This window comes from Zophobas morio, unplaced genomic scaffold (assembly GCF_036711695.1).
Source record: "Zophobas morio isolate AGI-343-1 ecotype UQ-CSIRO unplaced genomic scaffold, CSIRO_AGI_Zmor_V1 ptg000029l, whole genome shotgun sequence".
Taxonomy (NCBI): Eukaryota; Metazoa; Arthropoda; class Insecta; order Coleoptera; family Tenebrionidae; genus Zophobas; species Zophobas morio.
In genome coordinates, this window is record NW_026972134.1 from 4,050,467 (window position 1) to 4,072,907 (window position 22,441).

General features: G+C 35.3%; 1 protein-coding gene across 4 annotated transcripts in view; it reads right to left on the reverse strand.

The window, feature by feature from the left end:
* LOC135137729 (uncharacterized) overlaps positions 1-22,441 on the reverse strand; it is a 197,602-nt gene that overhangs the window by 37,565 nt on the left and 137,596 nt on the right. The window contains exon 6 of one of the 4 annotated variants that reach the window (XM_064067455.1): positions 920-1,026. The exons of the other annotated variants lie outside the window; for them this stretch is intronic. The gene's annotated coding sequence lies outside the window, so the exon portion shown is untranslated. Of the gene's footprint in view, positions 1-919; positions 1,027-22,441 lie in introns of those variants that run through there. 4 annotated transcript variants of the gene reach the window in all.

The window sequence follows — 22,441 nt, forward strand, 5'->3', positions numbered from 1 at the left end:
AAACCTAGGGCCACGGTACCATGATACGAGCCGTGGACGCAGTAAGAAGTAAGCAGATGGGGTACCTAAAAGCTTCAAAACAATTTGGTGTTCCCAAGGTACTTTAGAGCGCTATATCAAGAAGGATGCCCAAGCCAAAATGCTTGGTATGGGAAGACGTCCCTCCTTGCCCGATCATTTGGAGGAAAAGTTTAAAAAATATTGTACAAAAATGGATCGACGAATTTATGGCTTACGTCTAAAGGACATCAAATAAGTACATGGCTTTTCAATTGGTTATCAAGAATAATCTTAAACACCCCCTCAGCTTGATTAAAGCGTCGGCTGGCAAAAAATGGCTACGTGGGTTTATAGCCGGACATTCTACTTTGTCAGTTAGGACTCCTGACGCAGTTTCAGCTGCTAGAGTGAAAGGGTTCAGTCCTGATGTCAACAAATTTTTTGAATTATATGAGCCAGAAATTGAAAAGATACAATCCTCTTCACGCACGAAATCGAACTTCGTATTCAAAAACGCCACGGTCCTTTTCGACCTTCAGGAAGATGTAATTTGCGGTGGCGCGGATTGGAGTCCCCATTACACCTTTAAACGACACCGGTTCTGATGATGTAGCAATCGACAGCTCTGAAACCGCCGTTGACAATCTCTCCACATCTCTTGAAGGAGATGCTGACGAGGCTCGTGGTTTTGCTACCTGTGATTTTGCTTCGTCTCCAGCACCCACATTCTTTTCTTTCATCTCTTGTTGTGTTACAAGAAAGTGTTTTTTCACTTTGTAAATTTATCATTGTTAAATGCATTGATATTATTTAAAACAGTTACTGGAAAAAACATATCAGCAAGTGCGTTCCAAAAGGAACTAGTTCGACAATTATTAGAAAAGTACCATCAACCCTTATCTGAGACTACCCCTGGAACATCCGGTCGACGAACTAGTGATACCGAGAGCCTCTTTCGTCTTACAGAACGACATGTGCCTAGTTCCACAAAGAAGGTGAATCCTACAAGACATTGTATTGTTTGTTCTAAAACCAAATAAAGAAGTGAAACACGTTATATGTGTTTAAAATGTGACGCCTCCTTATGCATAATGCCTTGTTTTGAAAAATTTCATATCTTAAAAAAGTATTAAAACATTTTTGTTTAATTTGGAAATAGCTATTTGTGCAATAAGATAGGAAAAGTGACATTTTTCCACATTCTAGACATGAGATTGTTGATCGAGACGAAGTCGAGATCAAAAACATGTCGTGAATGTGGAAAGACACTTTTCCTATCAAATTGCACACAAGATTTTGTAAAATTAGGTAAAAAAAAACTCTTCATTATAAATTTAATTGAATGATAAAGTATCAAGTCCCTTTTAATGCAATAAATTTGTTGTAATGGAAAATACAAAAAAAACAACGCAACATTTTGCAATTTTTCAACGTTTGAAGTGTTTTGGGTGTTTCTTGAGGTAAAAATGTTGGAAGATGATGTTGCATCAGTATCTTTTGATGTTGAAGAGTCAGCTACACTGGCACGCAATTCACTATTGCCCGAGAAATCAAAGAAAAAATATAAAAAGGCGTACACGGAGTTTGAAAACTGGTGTTTGATATTGTTTTGTTTTATTTTTCCGCTCTAGTTAGGAAAAATTTCACTTTTCCAAACCCAAATGAATGTGGAAAACTAGAACAATTAACAATCGAATTTTACAAAGGTTTTATTTTAATTAGAAAATTCAAATTTCAGAATGTTGTATTTATTTTTGTACAGTTCAAATTCCGGTTATAATTTTTTATATTTTCTATATTTTATATTTCAGAATTCTTTTGTAATGATTTTGGTTAAATCAATATTTTCGTAAGGTGTTCTCTCTTTGATTTATCGTTTAACCTTGTTTAATAAACTGACGTTATGGAAAATAAAAATTACTGTGACTATTTGTGAAACTAGTTAATCGACTCGCTGCTCGCCACGTTCAGGCAGTTCCATCCACACACTGCTCGGAACGTAAAATCTCCAGAAGCTTCCGAACCGCGCACAGCGGAAGGAATTCTAAAAGCGAGAGGAGCAGCGAAAAGGTTAAAAAGAAGCCCACTAAAAGGACAGGTAAACTGAGATTGAAATAAAAAAAAAATGGGAAATATATATATAAAGCGCCAATTGACTTTAAATTTTAGTTTGGTCAGCGGAAGAAATATCAGCTATAAGAAGCGATTTTAATTCGTTCATCAAAAAGAATATTTATCCACCAGGATAAAAACTAAAAGAATTTTTAAAAAAGAGAAACATAGACCGGAGTGTACCCATGTTAAGATCAAAGCTTCAACATTTGATGAAGAAGTCATGATGCTTCGTTGTCGTTTTTAGTTTTTATTGAAAAAGAAATTATAATTTTTTGTTATGGAGTTTTTTAAAATGTATCACGAGGCTTGTATTTCTTTTTTTTATATTCCACTCTGCTTCTTAGAATTAAATACGATAAGCACGGCATAAAGTATAAGTGTTCATAATATTTACACTAGAATGTGAACCCCGAAATAGTTATTTTTGTATAAGTGCACGAAATCGTGTTTTTTTAATCGCATGAGAATATGCGCTTTTTGCCAGAGACCGAAAGTCGAGGTAACAACTTAACCCAACTTAAGGGCCCTTGGAAACGCTTGTGAAGCATGTATTTTTACGGAAACATTTCCTGGACGAATTATGCCCGATCATCACACATTTACTAGGTAGATAAAAAAAAATAAAAATGGTATCTGAGATACTGAGGCCGTACACGTGAACAGAATGTTATCATATAACGATCCGTGGACGCTAAACGGCTCATCTGACAAAAAGTAATAACGCTAGAAAAACATATACCATGTTGACGGCGGTATACAAGAATTCTTCAATCGTACCTATCAGCTGTAGGAAATAAAAAAAAGAATCAAAAATATTAATATTCATTTTTATAGGTACATCAGTCTGTGTTTGTTTGTCACTGTCCCGTACATTAAATAGTGCAATCTTTAAATTATGGGGCCTCGATCTTAATACATTACTCAGTGGAATCTTTCCGCACTTATTACTGCTTTTTTTAGCTGGTACAATCAAAGTTGCTGAATAGAGTTAGGCACTCTATTCTTGGTAGTAGCAGAACATCAACATTTTGGACATCGCAGACACAACTTGTACAGGCAAATTGCAGGACTAGGAGTTCACTCATGCAGGCCACATAGTGACAAATTGTGCTTTCTACCCGCGTTGAGGAACCTGCGCCCGCAAACTTTACGAAGGAACGACTGTTGAGGAACTTTGTCACCATTGCCAAATGAAATGTGATGCCTCCGAGTCACACCATAATTGAATTGAGGAAGACTTATTCATCATCACAAAATTAAAGGTAGGATCATATATTAAATGTCCTGGAGAAAATAAAACCTTGCCTTCGTCCCATAGTCTGCTCGGAGCATTGAAACTCAAACTTCCCTGTAAATGTTCACTTAACCATAAGCAAGAAGTAATCATACCAGTTAGCTTCCCATGCTCAGATTAGATGGCCCTAATACCATTTGTGAACCAAATTTGTGCATTAGTGTCTTGTTAATCTACTTTCGGCATCGGTACAATAATAGAATGTTATTAACATGTTATTTCGTGCTGCAATTTTTACACCAAATAACTATATTATAAATATTGGAAACGGCAAATATACCTAACATAGCCCAGATTTCGGGTGAAGAGGTAGATTAAAAATTGTACTTAGATAATAATGTAATAATTAAGTTAGGAATTTAGAATTGTAATAATTATCAAGGTTAGGATAGTAATAATTATATTAGTAGGTAGTCATTAGCAATCTCATTGTTTTATGTTGTTTCATGATAATGAATGGTTGATTCTTGGTCCCAACATCCAACGGAGAACAAGAGGAAGGCGTGAATACCAGTCGATGGAGCTGTAATCCCCACAGATCTCTGCATCTCAGTACTCTCGAGCTGTTTCATGGTGCCGGAACATCATAATCAAAACACCAAGAAATACAATTGCCTCTTCGTTATCTCTACAGCATTGTCTCTCAACAGTTGTGTTCTTCCGGACAACCTCTTCTGGACTTCAAAGCCGTTAGAGGACGTATATCAAACATTGTGCGTAATGGTGGCCTCTTCTCCGAGGATGACATTTGTGTCGTCGGCCTCAGATCTGACATTAGAAGGGTTGTCCACGTTGGCAACGCGATTCTGAAATTGTATCCAGCGTCGACGGGACACCCACTCCCTTGTGTTAGAAGTAGGCCGGAGACTTTCATCATTGTAATTTGTTTGTTTTAGTTATTGTTGTGCTTAGAATTTTATATTATTGTTATTAGTGTTTAAGATTAGATTGTACAAAAAAAAAACACTAGTGTCCCGTGTTCTCTAGGAGGGGCCACATGTCACAGATACGGAAATATGTAACCTTATTACAAAAGGATTGCCAAACACCCTGCTCGCGATGTGGCTCCATTGAGGTCATGGAGAGTCTCAACACATACCGACAGTAGGGATAGTTGCTGACATTGCAGGCGGTTGGTGGGGTTGTTTCTCACAGAAAAACTGATCCCAATACATAAATACAATTACTTAAAGTTGGAAGAAACGAACAGCCTGCTTACGTACTTATTCCTACTATCACAGCCATAACTAGCTAACTTCATTTTGGTATCAAAAATGGCGCACTAAAAGAGCGCCACGTACCTACTAGAACGGACGGCAGTCATCGCCAGAAAAATATTTAAAAAATTTTAAGGCACTTATTTTTAGATCTACTGGTCTTTAAAGACGGCATTTAAAAAGTAAGTTAAAAAAAATCTATTCATTTGATGTTCTTTAAAATTACCTTAAATCCTTCACATTATCAAAAAAAAAAAAAATATTAGGGGAAACTGTTGCACTTTGATAGCAGTGTACCTTGTAACGCTTGAAATAACTTAAATAGGTGTCGCTCTCTAGCGGTCGTTTCACTCATCTTAAAGCACATGTATCGTACTCTTGTCCAAATCGTACTCCGTTTTTACGACTGCAACCTAGTGTGTAGGACTTAAATCCCTTCACAATGAGTCAGTGCCGCAAGTGATCCAGCGCTCATAAACCATCAACAGACCAACTGTCTACACTAGACAGGGCCGTACTTTCTCCCAGCATGTTGTTAAAATATGTACCTTATTTTTTTGTCCACACCCCACACTTCTGTGGATGAAAGCGGATCCGGTCCTGCATAGGTAGCTCTCGAAAACTTTTAAGATGATTTATGTTGATGATTACGGAGTACGATTTGGACCACTATACCATAACGTTCTGCCAGGGCAAGTGTTAAGTTAGTTTGACACGATAACAAATTTTTATAAAAAATTTGTATGAAAATTTTCACACAAAATTTCTGTCAAATTGTTATTTAGAACATGTTCTAAAACCTCAAAATTCTCATCTTGATTCATGTTTTGTGATTCTTATTCTCATCTGTAATTCCATGTGTTTCGTTTGCGATTTTAGTTTTTATAAGAATGACTTGGTCCCAGAGAGAGTGCGAGGTTTTAAAAGACCAATATTAAAAATATCGTTGTTTGTGGGCTCTAAAAGATCCATTGTACAAAAATAAACATGCACGAAGAAATACATTAGAAAAAATACTTGAGAATGTGTCCATTGTAAACCCCTGGGTGACAATTCTCGAAATGAAAACGAAATTTAATGGTTTACCACAAAATTTTCTTAATGAGTACAAGACATGGAAAGGCAGTCATCACACTGGGATAGGAGAAGAGGAGGTAAGTAAGTTGTATATTCTAAAATTGCACAAAAATACTAAAATTTACCGATTGTAAATTTCATAACAGGTTTATAAACCAACCATTTGGTACTAAGAATCAATGATGTTTCTTGTGGGACATGTAAACATCAGGGACTCATTTGATACTCTGATTTAAAAGGAGATATAAGAGAGTGTGGAAGAAAGATAAGAGACTCAAGAGGGGACACTAAACAGCGATGAAGATGGTACGAGCTGTCTCAAACCCTGGACAATTTTCTTGTTAATGATGACCAGAGTATTGGCCAGTAGGGACAGTTATTTTAATATTTTTTCACCCCAGAAAGCAAAAACCGTCCCCAATTAATTAACCTAGATTAGAAAAATTCTGTGACAAGATCAACCTTTTCAGTCCTATGCAGTATGGCTTTGGGGCTGGTAGAGCTAGATCTCAGGCATTATTGCGTCTAATAGAGCATATCGTTGATTCTAGGGAAGATGGAAAACTAAGTTTAGTAACCCTTTGCGCTCTGAGTAAAGCATTTGACTGTATTAGTCATGCCACAATGATAGATAAGTTACAAGCTTACGGAGTGAGAGGCATCCCCTTGTAACTGTTTTCTTCATATCTAACAAACAGAAGGCAGCTTGTCTTTGCGAATGGGAGACACTCTTCGATCCGGAGTGTAAACGCAGTCCCACGAGGGTCTGTCTTGGGGCCCCTGCTTTTTATAATCTATACGACACATCACTTATTAATTGGGACCATAATTTTAATATCTTAAAAAATAAAGCCGAATATGCACTGCAAAGTGCACAGAGCTGGTTCGCCTCAAACTCCTTAAGCCTCAACAAATTATTTTCTCATCTAATACCCAACACGAATATGAAAAATCTGTCAAACTATTGGGTATAACTTTAGATGTTTAGTTAACATGGAGCCACCATATTAGCAATCTGGCCAGGAGCTGTCATCAGTAACATTTCTTATAAGGCAATTAAAAACTACAGTCTCTTTCACAGCGTTGAAGTCAGTGTACTACGCTCTTGTTCATTCATGCATTTCCTATGCTGTTGTCGTCGGGGGGGCGCACAGTGGTCGATTTGTTAAATGTAGGTGGACAAAAATAGAAAATTTTCATTTTTCAAATTCAACCATTTAATGCCGATGGGACGACAAATGTTTATGAATAATAAATCCAAAGCAGTAAAACTGTTTCCTTTCCCGGTTTCATTGTTATGAAGCAGGTAAAACCACCCCGACACAGCTCTAGTTCACGCGTCAGTCAGTACGAACGTACGAAAGTATCACGTCATTTGAAGAATGTTTGTGAAAACAGTGTTTTGAAGGTTATACATTATTATGGATACTCCTATCGAAGGTATGTAATTAATTTTACTACAAGACCGTACGCCTAAATTAGTTAAAAACACCATATTATTCAAATGCAGGAAATCGTAAAAAAGCCCAACTTTAAGTAATGTTTTAATAATGTTGGCATCAGTTGGCACTGACGGAATAAATGTCGGCATATTCCGCGTTTGATTCTTTATAAGACAAAAAAAAAACATACTGCCCCAATTTGCCCCTTTATTAATTATGAATTTTTTTAGAGAATGCCACCGCCGGCGCCGTATCTAGACGTGTGTTATTCGACATATGGCGCCGCGCTACAACTCCCGCGCAAAAGAAAACGGAGGTATACAACTTTATTGTAAAGCATCTGAATCTTACGGACATCAGTGAGTCTATTAAAACTACTATTTCGGAAAGAGTAAGGTATTTTTGCCGTCACGCAGAAAATAAATGGAAAAGTAGTAATAGAATGGAGAGTAGGTTTCTTCTTGCAAATGCAAAATGGCTGGATGTTGCACTCACATTTAAAGCCGAAATAGCAGAAGCAAATAAAACTAACCTGCCAGGAACTAGTTCTGGTAGTCGTGGTCGTCCTAAGAAGCTATTTCCTGAATCTAGTTCAAAAACAAAAAAGCGAAAAGTCGAGCTTCTGTTAAATATTACACCTGAACGCCTTAATTTTGCTACAGAGATGACTTTACGCAAAGGTGGTCGGAGAGATGCGGCACGAATTGTAAAAGAAATCACGGAATCCTCTCCACAAAGGGCCACAAAACTTAAGAAAGCGTTTCACAGACCTACAAAAGACTTACCAAAAAAATTAAGCTCTGAAGAAGCTTTGGCATTGTTTGTTGATACTAAATTAACGAAACATCAATATACCGTGATTAGAAAAGTTTCAATTAAACAAAACGCAAATATATACCCAGGTTATGACCAACTTTTGGACGCAAAGAAAGCTTGCTACCCAAAAAGCATAAAGATTTCCGAGATTTCCGCCGAAGTAAACCTGCAAGCGTTGTTGAATCACACGGTTCAACGTTTGATAATGTCGATAGAAGAACGTCTGCTTAATGAATTAACCACTGATGAAAAAAAAAAACATCAAAATGATATATAAGTGGGGATGTGATGGTGCTTCTGGGCAGGGACATTATAAGCAAAAATTTACAAATCAATCACAGGCAGATGATTCATTCTTATTTGTGATTTCCATGGTACCATTACAAATGACTTGCAATGGAAAGGTCTTATGGCAAAATCCAAAACCATCATCGACAAGCTATTGCCGTCCCATAAAATTAATTTTTAAAAAGGAAACAGCTGAGATGACAAAAAAAGAAGTTGCTGAAATAGAACAGCAAATTAGTGGACTAAGTTGTACAGAATTACTACATCAAAACCATAGAGTGATGGTATCACACCAACTTGTGATGACAATGGTTAATGGCAAAGTTTGCAATGCTGTGATGGGACAATCATCGCAGAAATGTTATATATGTGGAGCTACTCCAACACAAATGAATAACCTGAAAAGTCACACCACGTAATTAATGAATAATCGCGCATTAATCTTAGAAATAGTATTTTCATGTTTACTCTTGCTCTAAGGTTCGGAAACTTCTTTTCCTAATATAGGAGTACTAGTTTTTTTTTATGTTTAAAAGTAAATCTAAACACTTCTCGTTAAACTGTTCTTTGGACAATCATTTGCCATCTACACTTCGAGCACTCGATGACAGAAGCTTTGCAGCAAAGATAAAAGCATTCCTCCTTGACCAAGCTTTCTGCAATATTAATGAATACCTTGCATTCAAGTTTTAAACTGTTAATTTTCATTGAACTGTTTCAGTTATACTATGTTCATTGTTTATTGTTAAGTTGTTATCTTAACATTTTTTGACCTGTACAGACATTTCCATCCCATGTAATGTATTGTAATTGTTACATTGTTATTGTACCATCTTTTGAGTTTTACAAACATTTCCTTTCATGTAATGTACGAATGAACATATTCTATTCTATTCTAGTTTTCTAGATCTTCAGAGTATGCAGGGTTGTTGGTGTTCAAAAAATTATGTAATAAAACAGAAGATAATGTAATGAGCTGACTTTTTTCAACAGACAAATTTATTGTGATTAGAAGAATCCTAAAACGGTTTGTTAAGATCCAAAAAGCATTTTCAATGACTAGCGAGTGTTTTGTGTATTGATGGATTTTTGTTCTAAAATCAAAAAGGAAATATTCATTCATATCGTGCAGGCGGCATATTTCCACGTTTCTTTCGTTAAAACCAATAATTAAATATGTTCTATTTCGTGCAGTTACAATTTAATCATATGCACATAATCTGTAACGAATATTATGCAGTTTTTTAAAATGATGTTCCTTCGTGTACCTTGAAACACTAATAAGAGTCGTCCACTTTAAAACACTTTAATTGTATTTTTAGTATAAGTATTTATGATTTATTTCAGAATTTTGGAAATTATGCCAAGAAGTACAAACGGGGTAAAACGACCCCCGGTTGACGCAGCCGGTCTTAAACAAGCCATATTGGCTGTTATTGCTGTTGGAAATGAACATATTTCTCTCAGGGAGGCAGCTAAAATTTATAAATTTATCTATCGCAACACTGTCGCGGCAACTTCGAGCTTAATGGGGAGGAAGAATTTATTTATAAAAATAATTTAGACGTAAAAAGGGTGTTTTCATAGGAAGAACAGAAAACTTTGGTACATTACATTTCGACTATTGCAAAAATGCACTATGGTCTGACGAAAAAAGGTGTGCGGGAGCTTGTATTCAATTTTGCAGTAGTAAACAAAAAAAAACATCCCATCAAATTGGCCAAAAGAAAAACTAGCTAGTGAAGAATGGATGCGGTATTTCATGAAACGTCACCAGAAGGAATTATGTATACGAAAACCCGAAGCCATGAGTTTGGCTCGGGCTACGAGTTTTAATAAATCAAATGTTGATAAATTTTTCTCGAACATAAACACGTTCACAAGCGATCCACGCCAATTCCTCCTCAGAGAATTTGGAATCTCGATGAAACGGGTACGCTCGTTCAAACACCAGCAAAAATCGTGGCACCAAAAGGCATAAAACAAGTAGGAAGTGTGACATCCACAGAACGAGGACAATTAGTAATTACAATCTGTGCAATAAATGCTTTAGAAAATCACATTCCTCCTATGTTAATTTTTCCTAGGGTCAATTTTAAGGATTTTATGACACACGGAGCACCACCTGGAACCATAGGTTTGGCCAACCCAAGCGGCTGGTCTAACGACGAATCTTTTATGAAATTTATGCAACATTTCATTAAACATGTAAAGCCCTCGACAGATGATCCCGTGCTTTTAATAGTGGATAATCATGAGGCACGTTGTTCATTTGATGTTGTAGAAATTGCTTGAAAAAATGGGATTAAAATAGTTAGATTTCCTCCCCACACGAGCCACCGCTTACAACCACTTGATGTTATGTCCATTCAAAACCTTTTACAACCAAGGTTTAGAAGCATGGCATATAAACAATCCGGGAAAAACTTTTTCGAGTTACAATGTTGCTGAGGTAGTAGGGATTGCTTTCTCTCGAGCTTTCACAACCATCAACATTTGTTGTAGATTTAAGAATAGTGGGATATATCCACTTGATATGGGAATTTTTTCCGAAGATGCGTTTTTACCGTCTGCTGTAACTGACAGACCAATGCTGCAGGATGACGACACCCACAATACTGAAATACCGGACATTAATGTTAAATAAGAATTTTGATGCAAATAAACACTTTCATTTAGATTTATTGTTTGATATTAACTTATTTCTATAACGTTTCAAGGTACAATAGTACCTGCTTCAAGATACACGAACATTGTTGTACCTTGAAATAATGTAACACTTTTTTAAAAAATCATTTATTTTTTAAAGAAGAGGTATGAAAATAGAATATATCTTAAGTAATAGAGTAAATTCTAGTTTTGCCATAAAAAATACCTCAAAAATCGAAATATTTACCTTGTAAAAAATTAAAACTTTACAAGTGTTTCAAGGTATAACAGTTTCCCCTACTCATAGAATATCCGGTCTTTAAAAAAAATAAAGAATTTACGGGGTCCTTAAAATCCCTGAAATTTGCTGTAAACTAACACTGGCAGCATTGCAAGGTAATTATATAATTATAAGTCTTTCTACCACCATGTAAGGTTGCTAATGAGTAATGACCTAGCGGTCGAAGCGACCCAATCTACAAAAAAAAAAAAAAAAACAATGGAAACAAAATAACGAAATGTCAGTAATTGTGACACAATTCTGTTATTTAATTTCAAAAATGTATTCGATCATGGATTACTGTGACATATTTTCTACTCTGGCGGCTTGAAATGGACATTTTACTGCTGCGGCAAGAGAATACGCTTTGCACTACTTACACAAAAATGTATTTGTGACGCTTAATCAACGTTTGGGAGAGACAGCACAAACCAGAGAGAATAGAAAAATATATCATCTTCGGACACAAATTGACAAGTACAAACCAAGAAATACAAATTTGTTAAGAGAAAAAAAGTGCATTAGAAATGGTGCGGATTATCGAAGGTTTTTTAGACCCGTCGACGTGACTCAGTTTGATCTTGACTGAGTTGATTTATTGAAGGTTTAAAATGTTTAGCTAAAATTTAAAATGTCTAATTTTTTAATTAAAATTTCATTACAATGTTTGCTTTGTAGAATTAGTGGATTTTGGAAAATTTACGAACGAAATATTTCTCAGAACTCAATCGGTGCATTTTGGCCCATCTCGAGAACAAACAAGCCTTCATACTGGAGTCATCTATTACAGAACTTGAACTTCTGCATTACTGGAAAAATATTCTTTGCAGTTTTGCATCACGTCTTCGTCATGACGCTTCAGCAATTTATGCTCACCTGAAATGCGTCTTGAGCAAATTTAGAGAAAAGAAGCTCATACGTATTAAGCGATGCTCCGAGTAAACAGTATAGGAACAATAAAATGTTTCTTCTGTTTACACAGCATCTGGTAGATGATTTAAAAGTGAAACTTGCGACCTGGAATTTTTCAGAAGCTGAACACGACCCCAGATGGACTAGGTGCTGTAATTAAACGCACTGCAGATAGATTGGTCGCTCAAGGAGTAGACATTCCTGACTGCAAAACATTCGCAGATCAGTTGAGAGACCATGTGAAAGGTGTTTCTTTATACCAAGTGGATCGAAATAGTTATTTACATTACAAGCTGCGTAAGTAAACTTTTTTTGTCGAGGTGGATTTGACGGGCCGAGGCAACGCCGGGGCCCGAGACTTAAGAAAGGAATTACGCAGCGTGTATTGTATTACGTTTTTTCTGCTACCGACACCACTAACACTAAAAAGTAATAATTGTAGTAAAGAACTCGTTGAATGTATTCATTTCCGTACCAACAAGGTAAAAAATTTGTTTACACATGAAGTTTCCTAAAAAGTAGTTGTTCAAAGTAAAACATGAGTGTTTCAAGTTATTTAAAGGCAATACAAGAAGCTGCCAATATTGCTTGCGCATCTCGGTTACCTGAAAAATCGAAATTACGTTATATTGTTATAATGGAAAAGCATATTCAAATTGGTATACATCACGAAACATTCAAGATGTTAATGAAACCGTAATGCTTGGTTATTTTAAGGAAAGATGCAAAGTCCTCAAGTCTCCTAGCAGTTTATGGTGTGAATGTTCAATGCTGAAATTAACGTCGTATCAGTTCTTCTGTTGTTACCTCAATTATAAAAGAAAATGCTGGAGACTCATGCAATATGCAATTGATGAAAATGTGACAGTTACCAATTTTGAAATAACTTCAAAGAATAATCCTTTAATAAATATTACTGAGTGTAGTGTTACAATTAATATTAATAAATAATTATAAAATAAACTTCAACTATTGCTGTATAATGAAATTATTGACATTTTTTGACATTCTACTACTTCCATTACTTTTTTGTCCTGGCAGCGTAAGTAACACTTACGCCCTTAGTAACCTACTTACGGAGCTAGCAACGAGGTTGCCCTATTTACCTCACTCACGTTTACGTCAGTGTCACTGGAGCAATAAGATTCATTTACACTATCGGTAGCAGAAAATAGTATATTATACGCCAAGGTAGTGAAGACAATCATTATTGACCGAACTCAAATTAGAATCCGAGACACGAAGCGTCGAGGGTTATAAGCGTGAGGTCTATAATGGTCTTCACTACCGTGGTGTATATATGATTTTTTTACTAGTAGCGCACTACAAAACAGATTTGTAAAATTTTCGATTTATTAAAAGTAATATAACTAGGTATCATGTATAACTAGGTTTTGACGTTTTCCGTCATTATTTTTCGATGGTTGAAAAGTTGGTTTGTAATGAGGTTTGTAATTGCAAATTGTCAATTAATTTATGTATTTTTTTTTACGAAATATGTCAGTGAACTATGTACTCCTCACGTGATGCTCATATGGCAGTTAACACTTTTATATTCCTTGTGGAGATAATTTCAAAAATCTAGTAATAATGGCCAATTTTCGTGTGTCAAGAATGGCATAACCTCAGTCTTTATTATTAACCTTAGTCAATAATAACTTCACTTCCATTATTAACCTTGGTGAAATGTAATTATCATTGTTGACTTCGGTAGAGAAAAACGAATTCACAACTCACAGACAGGCACGATAATGGTACATTCGCATGCTACTAGTGAAAAAAAAAACCTTTTTGCCATTCTAGTAACGTTAACTACTCAGGAGTGTAACGATAGAAATCCGTAAAATTCGAACAGCCACAAAAAAATTAGTTTCCTCATATTTTGTTTTCTCGTTGTCATAGCAAGAACGTCAAACATTTAAAATTATATTCCCTTAAAAAATTTGTCAAAATATCAGCTTTTAATATCCAAAAAAATGAATCAACTAGAACAACGTAAAAAAATTGTTGACAGATGAATAGAAAACCGTCAACGACCGAGGCATTTCATTGCAAAAGATTTAAAAATTTCTGGCAATACGGTGAACGATGTGTTAAATCGGTACTTTAAACAATTATCTGTCTCACGAAAACCTGGTTCTGGAAGAAAGCAAGGAGCGCTTAATCCAAATCTTGATAAAAAAATCACTGCAACCATCTCTAATAAGAATCGCAGTTGGTCCGCTAGGGACATTGGAAAAAAATGTCAAACTAACCATACAATGGTTCAGAGAGCTAAGCAACGAGCAGGTATGAAAACCTATAAGAAACAAAAAAATACCTAAAGTGACTGATATCCAACGGAAAACAATTAAAACGAGAGCGCGAAAATTGTACGACTTGATTGGCAAGAAGAACATCTGCCTCGTTTTGGACGACGAAACTTACGTTAAGGCTGATTTTTCGACGCTTTCAGAAGCACAATATTATACTCAGTTTGAAGGACAGATTCTTCCTGACTCAGAAACATCAATGTGTATTGAAAAATTTGGAACGAAGTATCTCGTCTGGCAGGCCATTTGTCAGTGTGGAATGAAAAGTTCATCATTTGTGACTACAGAAACTGTTAATGCTGAAATTTATGCTAAGGAATGTTTGAAAAAACGGCTGTTCCCATTTTTGGCAAAGCACATTGGGCCGACTTTGTTTTAGCCAGATCTTGCCACTGCACATTATGCAACAGCCACAGTCAATTTGCTGCAACAATATGACGTCGATTTTGTACCTCGAGACCACAATGCACCCAACGTTCCACAGTGTAGGCTAGGGTTGCCAGATCTAATATAATTAATATCACCCTGATATACTTATTTTGTTCAAAATGATATATGATATTAGACTGTTAATATACGTCCAAAAATGATATACGAGGATGGTCTGAGAAATTCTCGGCCTAAGTCATAAAAAATGAATCTATCACCTTGATTTTTTTTTCCCAAATAGGCACATGTATTATAAGCTTACATTAACAATTGCTAAAGATTCTGTCAAAAACTTTTCTTCAAATCCATTTTTGAAAGCTGCGTGTTATGGACATTCCGCAAAATGGAGAAAATTGAGTATCGGGCTGTAATTAGTTTTTTTGTTAAAGATGGTTAACACCGACCGAAATTCATACAAAGTTTTTAAAGGTGTATGGGGACTCTTCGCCTTCATTTTCAACCATTAAGAAATGGGCTGCCGAATTTAAGCGTAGCCGTAGAAGCACTGAAGGTGACCCACGTGAGGGACGATAAAAAACTGCGACAACATCGGAAACCGTTCGAAAAGTACATGATACGGTATTACCTGATCGACGAGTAAAGTTCGTGAAATAGTTGAGACTATTGGCATCTTGAAAGAACGGGTAGGTCACATTTTGCACCAAGAACTGGATATTAAAAAGCTCTGTGCAAGATGAGTGCCGCGTTTTTTAACGGTGGATCAAAAACGGATTCGCATGCAAATTTCGGAACACTGTTTAGATCGTTTTAAAGCAAATACAGTTGATTTTGTGCGAAGATTTGTAACCATGGATGAAACTTGGGTTCACCATTTTACCCCAGATTCAAAACAACAATCTAAACATTGGACAGAAGCTGGTTATCCAGCGCCAAAGAAGGCAAAGTCCGTTGCATAGTCCGGAAAGGTTATGGCATTGGTTTTTTGGGACGCTAAAGGAATTCTACTTATTGATTATCTGGAACAAGGTAATACATAACGCGGGGATATTATACTAATCTACTAGATAGATTAGGTAAAAAAAATCGAAAAAAAAGGCCCGGTTTACAGAAAAAAAATCATTTTTCATCAAGACAATCCGCCTGTGCACAAAAATGTTATTGCAATGGGAAAATTGAGAGATTTAAAGTACGATTTGTTGGAACATGCGCCTTATTCACCAGATTTGGCTCTCTCGGACTTCCATCTATTCCTAGAACTCAAAAAATTCCTAGGTGGACAGCGTTTGTGGTCTAATTTTGAAGCTATCGAAGCTGTAGAGGCTTATTTTGCAGACCTTTCAAAAAACCATTGTAAGGAGGGTATAATCGCATCGGAGCATCGGTAGTCCAAGTGTAGTAGACTCCAGGGAGATTATGTAGAAAATTAAAAATAGTGTCAAATTTATAAATGTGTTCTTTCATTGACAGACCGCGAATTTCTCAGACCATCCTCGTATTTATTCGATCACGTCGAATTGAACAGTGAATTATTTGTATTTTCGCGCCTAGTATGGAGTGAGCGCTCTCATTGGCGCGCTGCTTCGCGCTCTTCGTACGTTCTGCTCTCACTTCATGTGATGGTTGTTCTTTTCTAGCATGCAGGTTTGTGCTGCGCAAAAGTACTCCGCGTCCCGCGTGTTGCGTGTTGTGTTTTGTGTCTGAGCTGCAAGAAACTAGGTACCAGACTCCCGTGCGATGGCAAAACCTAGTAACTCAAGTTACCAAAATTTCGTGATATTTTGCTCATGCTATTCCCCACGTTCCAAGCTATAAGAAGCTCTGGCCCGATCGAAGATCCGTTAAGGCGTTTTCGAGATATCTGTATACGTAAAAATAGTAACTTGGCGTTTTTTCTGTTATTTCTAACGTAAAACATAGTAAGTTGATTTAATACTTAAGTCTTTGAAAACTTTAAATCATGAAAATCTCAGTGACATGTGAAAACACAGTATCTTGAATTACTAGGTTTTGTTTTTGTAACTGCCAGTTATATTCGTTCATTAAAACCTAGCAAGTTGAAATGCTAGGTTTTGACTTTGTAACTGCTACAAACATTCGGTCATTAAAACCTAGTAATTTGAATTGCTAGGTTTTAGCTTTGTAACCACCGACTCATGGTTAAATCAAATGATGGAAGTTACTAGAACTATATATAAATATATATATATATATATACGTATCCAACCGCCGTTACCAAACCCGATATATTCAGCAGGCGTTACCAAGCCCGGCAGTTTTTCCAAGTATAACACAATAAATTTAATAGCTTTTCCAGTAACAAACTTAAAAAAAAGAAGAGGGGTAAAATTATACAATGAGAAAAAATAATATCACATTCATTAAACGCTACCAAACCCACTACACCCAACCGCTTTCTCAGTCCCATTGCAGCCTAAATGACACAGTAAACCGACGTTATCAATCCCGACATTGTTGTCAGATTAAATTTATTGAAAATTGCATCACGTTGCTGTGATCATTGGTGCAAATACTCTTGAGTGAGAACGAAGTGATCATGAATCGTGGTATATCTTTAGTAAAAATGGCTTTATTAAAAGAAGGTAACTGATAAATACATATTTTGTAATAACTATTTAAGACCCACACACAACGCAAAAAATCAGGAATAAGTGATAAGCTTGACCCGTCAAAATACCCTCGACAAAATAGCCTCCTCAAAAAGACCCCGACGAAATAGCCCAGTGACAATATATATTTTTACTTAGCTAGTTAGAGTAATTTTTATAAATCTTTGGATAGTATTTACGTAAAAATCTGTCTTAATTTTTAATAGGACCGGTAGGTGATTGCTTTTATTCCAATTTGTACATATCATATATATACTATATTATAAATAATAATGAATTAAATGTAGATCTACATGAATATCTGTCTATTATAAGTAACACAAATGACATTTTATTTTAATATAGCATTTTTTCCAGAAAACCAACAAACTAGTATTAAAAAAAATAATAATAAAAAGACTCTTTTGGTCGCTGAAGATAATAATTTTACAAAGATTAGTGAGCATCAAGAAATATTCTTAAGAGAAACTTCACTTTTAAAGGAAAATGTAAGTTAAATTTCACTGCTTCAACTAACGGAATGTTCAATATCTCTTTACAGAATTTAAAAGATCTTGAATGCGAATCTGCAAGCGAAAAAGTGTACCACTATTTGCAAAATTTACCATATCACTCTGAAAAAATCGACACAGTTATAAGTGAAGAAAATGAATCTCCGGAACAAACGCAGCCTTTGGAAGCACCAAATATTTCGACAGAAAACAGTCAACCCAGTATGGACAACAATAAATCTTCAAATGAGAAAGGAGCTTTTAACGACTCAAATATTTCAAATGAACACATGAAAAATATCGGGAACGGAAAATTAAGTGTGAAAAATGTGTCTGTAAAAGGAAAATCTTCAAAAGTTGACAAAATTTTAATCAACAGTACGAAAAATACCTGCCAACAAAAGAATACCGAGAATGATCGTGAAACAACATTCTATGAGTCTTCAGAAGATAGCTATGTTCCATCTACATCAGACGATTCATCAACAAACTCTTTAGTTTCAGCTGTGATACCATTACAAAAATTACCCATTCAAGTGAGCAATGACACAATGAGCAGTGGCGGCTCGTCAGGGGAGGCAGTGCCTCCCCTAGAAAAATTGACTATTAGTTTTTGTTTTAATATCTCTCAACTTCAAATATATTTTAAAGATATAGCAAATAACTTTTATAGAACACTGTGATTTATTAAAACGCGTCTTGGTAACATATTTTGAAGTACGCGCTTTCGACAGGAATAAGCGCTGATCATCACCGTGTAGGCCAACTTCAGACGGAGGCATGCCTCAGATAGACGGATATCTTCAGTATGATTAGTCAGTGGTGCTAATATGTTTTTGAGAAAGACAATAGTCAGCAGTACTTTATCAAAGCGCCAGCGGAGGCACCAACGCCTACCGTCCTTAAGCCAATCGGATCGAATTTTTTAATCTCACAGTGAAACTGCACAATGCTGAACAGGGATGCTGAATGCATTTAGCGTGCATTTAGTTGTGCATTAATTAGACGCGAGAAAAGGTGTTCACTGCATGTGCATTGCCAAGGTTATGTATTAAAACTTTTAAGTTAACTTGAAAACATTAGGACCATGAAAATGTCAGTTTTGCAATGCTGATAGGAACTAAGTAAGAATGTCTAATTCTCTAACGATATTGTAGAACTTCTTATAAAGTTTAAATATTTAAACACGGTTTTGTTACGACGAACAGTTGTATGTCAAAGATTTAGGAACCTCTCATCCCAGATTTGAGCAGAACTTTATTAATTAATTGATTAATATATTTAAATCAGCCCTAGATCATATGAATTAAAATTTATGCTAATAAAGCAAATTCTGTAGTCTTTACACATTCTCGTTGGTTTGTGTGAAGCAATTAAATGTTTTTTATTCGAAAAGGGTGGAAATATGTTACTGACTCAGAGTTATTTGTATTGTTTTCATAAAAACGGATAAAGAATCTGTCTTTTTACAAAAGTAATTGCGAACATGTTAATTAATACCTGCTGATTTTGAAACGAAAATGTTGCCTCCCCTAACGGAAAGACCACGAGCCGCTACTGACAATGAGCATTTTATAAAAGTCGATACAATACTATTCACAGCTTTTTTTTCAAATTTTGACTTTTAATTCCGGAGGGTAAGCTAGAAAAGTATTGTAATACTGCCACGAGCGAAAACAGGTAGACCTCAATATCATTTTTGATATACGGTCATGTAAAGTTTTAAATATATTTGACGTCGTCTATATTTTTTTCTCTCGCTGCTGTAGGCTACACCCTGCGCAAAGAATATTTTTTTGGTTTCTCGATGTTTCATGACCCTAAGAGTACGAAAAAATAGATGCTGCGTTTCTGTCTATCCATCGGTCATCGGTGCGATTTTATTAGAGAAGTAATCTTAGAAAGAACTGGACTGAAATATGGAAAATTACCCAGATGGTTAAAAGCTAACTAAAAATTATCTGATCATCTCCACCAACTTGATGACGTTTTTTAAAATTTTGCATAGTAAATGCTATTTAAATTTTATAATACTTCTATAACGGCGGTTTAAGGATCCGCCTTGATTCTTTACCCTAGCCATTTTTGTAAAAATAATTAAAATACTATCAAACATTTTATAACATACAAACTGCAAAACGAAATATTCCAAAATTTTGCTGGAGTTTGCTGAATAAACCTTATCTAAAAGGAGTAAAATATGAGTTCTGGTTTGGTGTATTAATATTCTCGATGACTCAAAAAAATTAATGAATGAAGCAAATTATTTTATTCATCAAATCAAAATCGGTTTAGATTATTTTCTCGAAATTTTGAAACTACTTAAGTACTGTTGTTACTAGTATTACATTTTACCTATTCAGATAGTTGTGTTCTCTCTAAAAAGTTGATGACATCACCATAAAATTTAGTTATGAAAAAAGTACTTGAAACACTTCTATTTGCAGTTTAACAGTCCACACATATCTTTATTTTTAACTTACAGGGCCTACCATAAAAGAACAAATAAAACTGTCACAATAAATGTTTGTGAATTTTCTAAGAAACTGGATTTGTTTGTTTGTACTTTAGGGGCAAGGAAAATTCTATTAAATAATCTCGTACCAATTTTTATGTTTTAGCAAACAGCAACTTCTCACCCTAGTACCTCAGCATATAAAGTAGATAACCCTAATACCTCAGCATATAAAGTAGATAATCCTAAAGAACTATGTCCATTTTGTTTTGAGAACGTTAGTCATTTTGCTCGTCATTTATTTAGAAAACATTCAGATGAAAATGTTGTTCAAAAAATTTTGGAAATGTCTCCTAAAAGCAATGAAAGGAGATCGGCAGTAAGTGCCCTTAGAAAAAAAGCAAATTTTCTGTTAAAACAAGAAAAAAACCAATTGATACCAGTAAGATCTAACAATCGGAATTCTCTGGAAACAGTCACAGAGAAATCTTATGTGCCATGTTCTCATTGTCTGGGTTATTTTAAAACAACTTACTTGTTATTATTATTATTATTATTATTATTTGAAATTGGACAACAGGTACATGACCCAATTACAGTCCAATTATTAATGAAACTGATATTACCGGCAGCGAATATAGCACAGCTATCATACTGTGGTGCCCTAAAGGTATATTAGTCAGCTAGCAGGTAAATATTAAAACTGTTAAAACAGTTCAAAGGTATCACAAAACTGGTGGTAGTTGTTGCACATTTCGCTAATGGGAGAGTATTTCAGTACATTAAGACGAGGAGTGGGTAGGTAAACAAGTTTGGATGACGTAATGTTAATAGCGGTGAGTGGAAATTAATCTGACCGAGTAAAGGAGGGCAATCAATATTTGAATTAATAAGTTTTTTCAAAAAATTTAGCGAGGCTTTGATGCGCCTAGATTGCAAATCCTGAAACCCAAACCTCTCAAGCAGTAAGTTTTGAGGGTAACCCCTAGGAGGATAAACTCCATCCAGTCTGAAAACCAGGAATTTCAAAAAACGCCTCTGAATTTTTTCAAAGATATCAATGTGAATATTCGCCGACGGAGCCCATACAACACTACCATACTCTAGCTTTGATCTTACAAAAGCAAAAAATAGAGATATAAATGTACTTATGTCTTTAAAATCTTTGCAGGATCTACTGATGAATCCTAAGTTCTTGAGAGATTCATTAACAACGGCATCATAATGCAACGAAAATGTAAGTTTGGGATCAAACATAATGCCCAAATCTTTGAATAATGAACGCGTTTTAAGATTGTACTGCTGATGGTATAGTTATTGGTTATAACAAAGTTTTTGTTTGAGAAGGTCATTACATGGCATTTATCCAAATTAATGGGAAGGTTATTACAAGCACTCCAGTTATAGAATTCATTGATATCTTTTTTGAAGTAAATAGCAGTCATAGTTGGAAGATACGCGCCTAAACATTTTTAGATCATCAGCAAGCAATAATACTTCGGAACCGATTCTTTTTACTACATCATTAATGAAGATGGCAAAAAACAATGGTCCTAAAACAGAACCTTGTGGAACGCCAGATAAGACAGGAACTTTGTCAGAAACATGACCAAGGTACTTAACACATTGCATTCTTCCCGTTAAATACGATTTAATCAGCTTCACTAAGCTATCAGAAAATCCAAAATTGCGTAGCTTAATTAATAAGATAGAATGATCAATCCTGTCAAACGCCTTTGAAAAGTCAGTATACACCACATCCAGTTGCTGCTTAAATTCAAACGACTCAGATACATATTGGGTGAAACAAACTAAGTTGGTAATAGACGACCTTCCTTTGATAAACCCATGTTGTTAACTTAAGCAGTTGCGTACATGAAAGAATAAGAAGTTATGAAGAAAAATTTCAAAAACTTTTGAAAAATTAGATATGAGTGAGATGGGACGATAGTTAACAATTTCATCACGTTTACCCTTTTTAAAAACAGGAGTAATAATAGAATATTTCCACATATCAGGAAATGATAAAGTTTTAATTATTAAGTTAAATATAATAGATAACGGATAAGCAAAAAC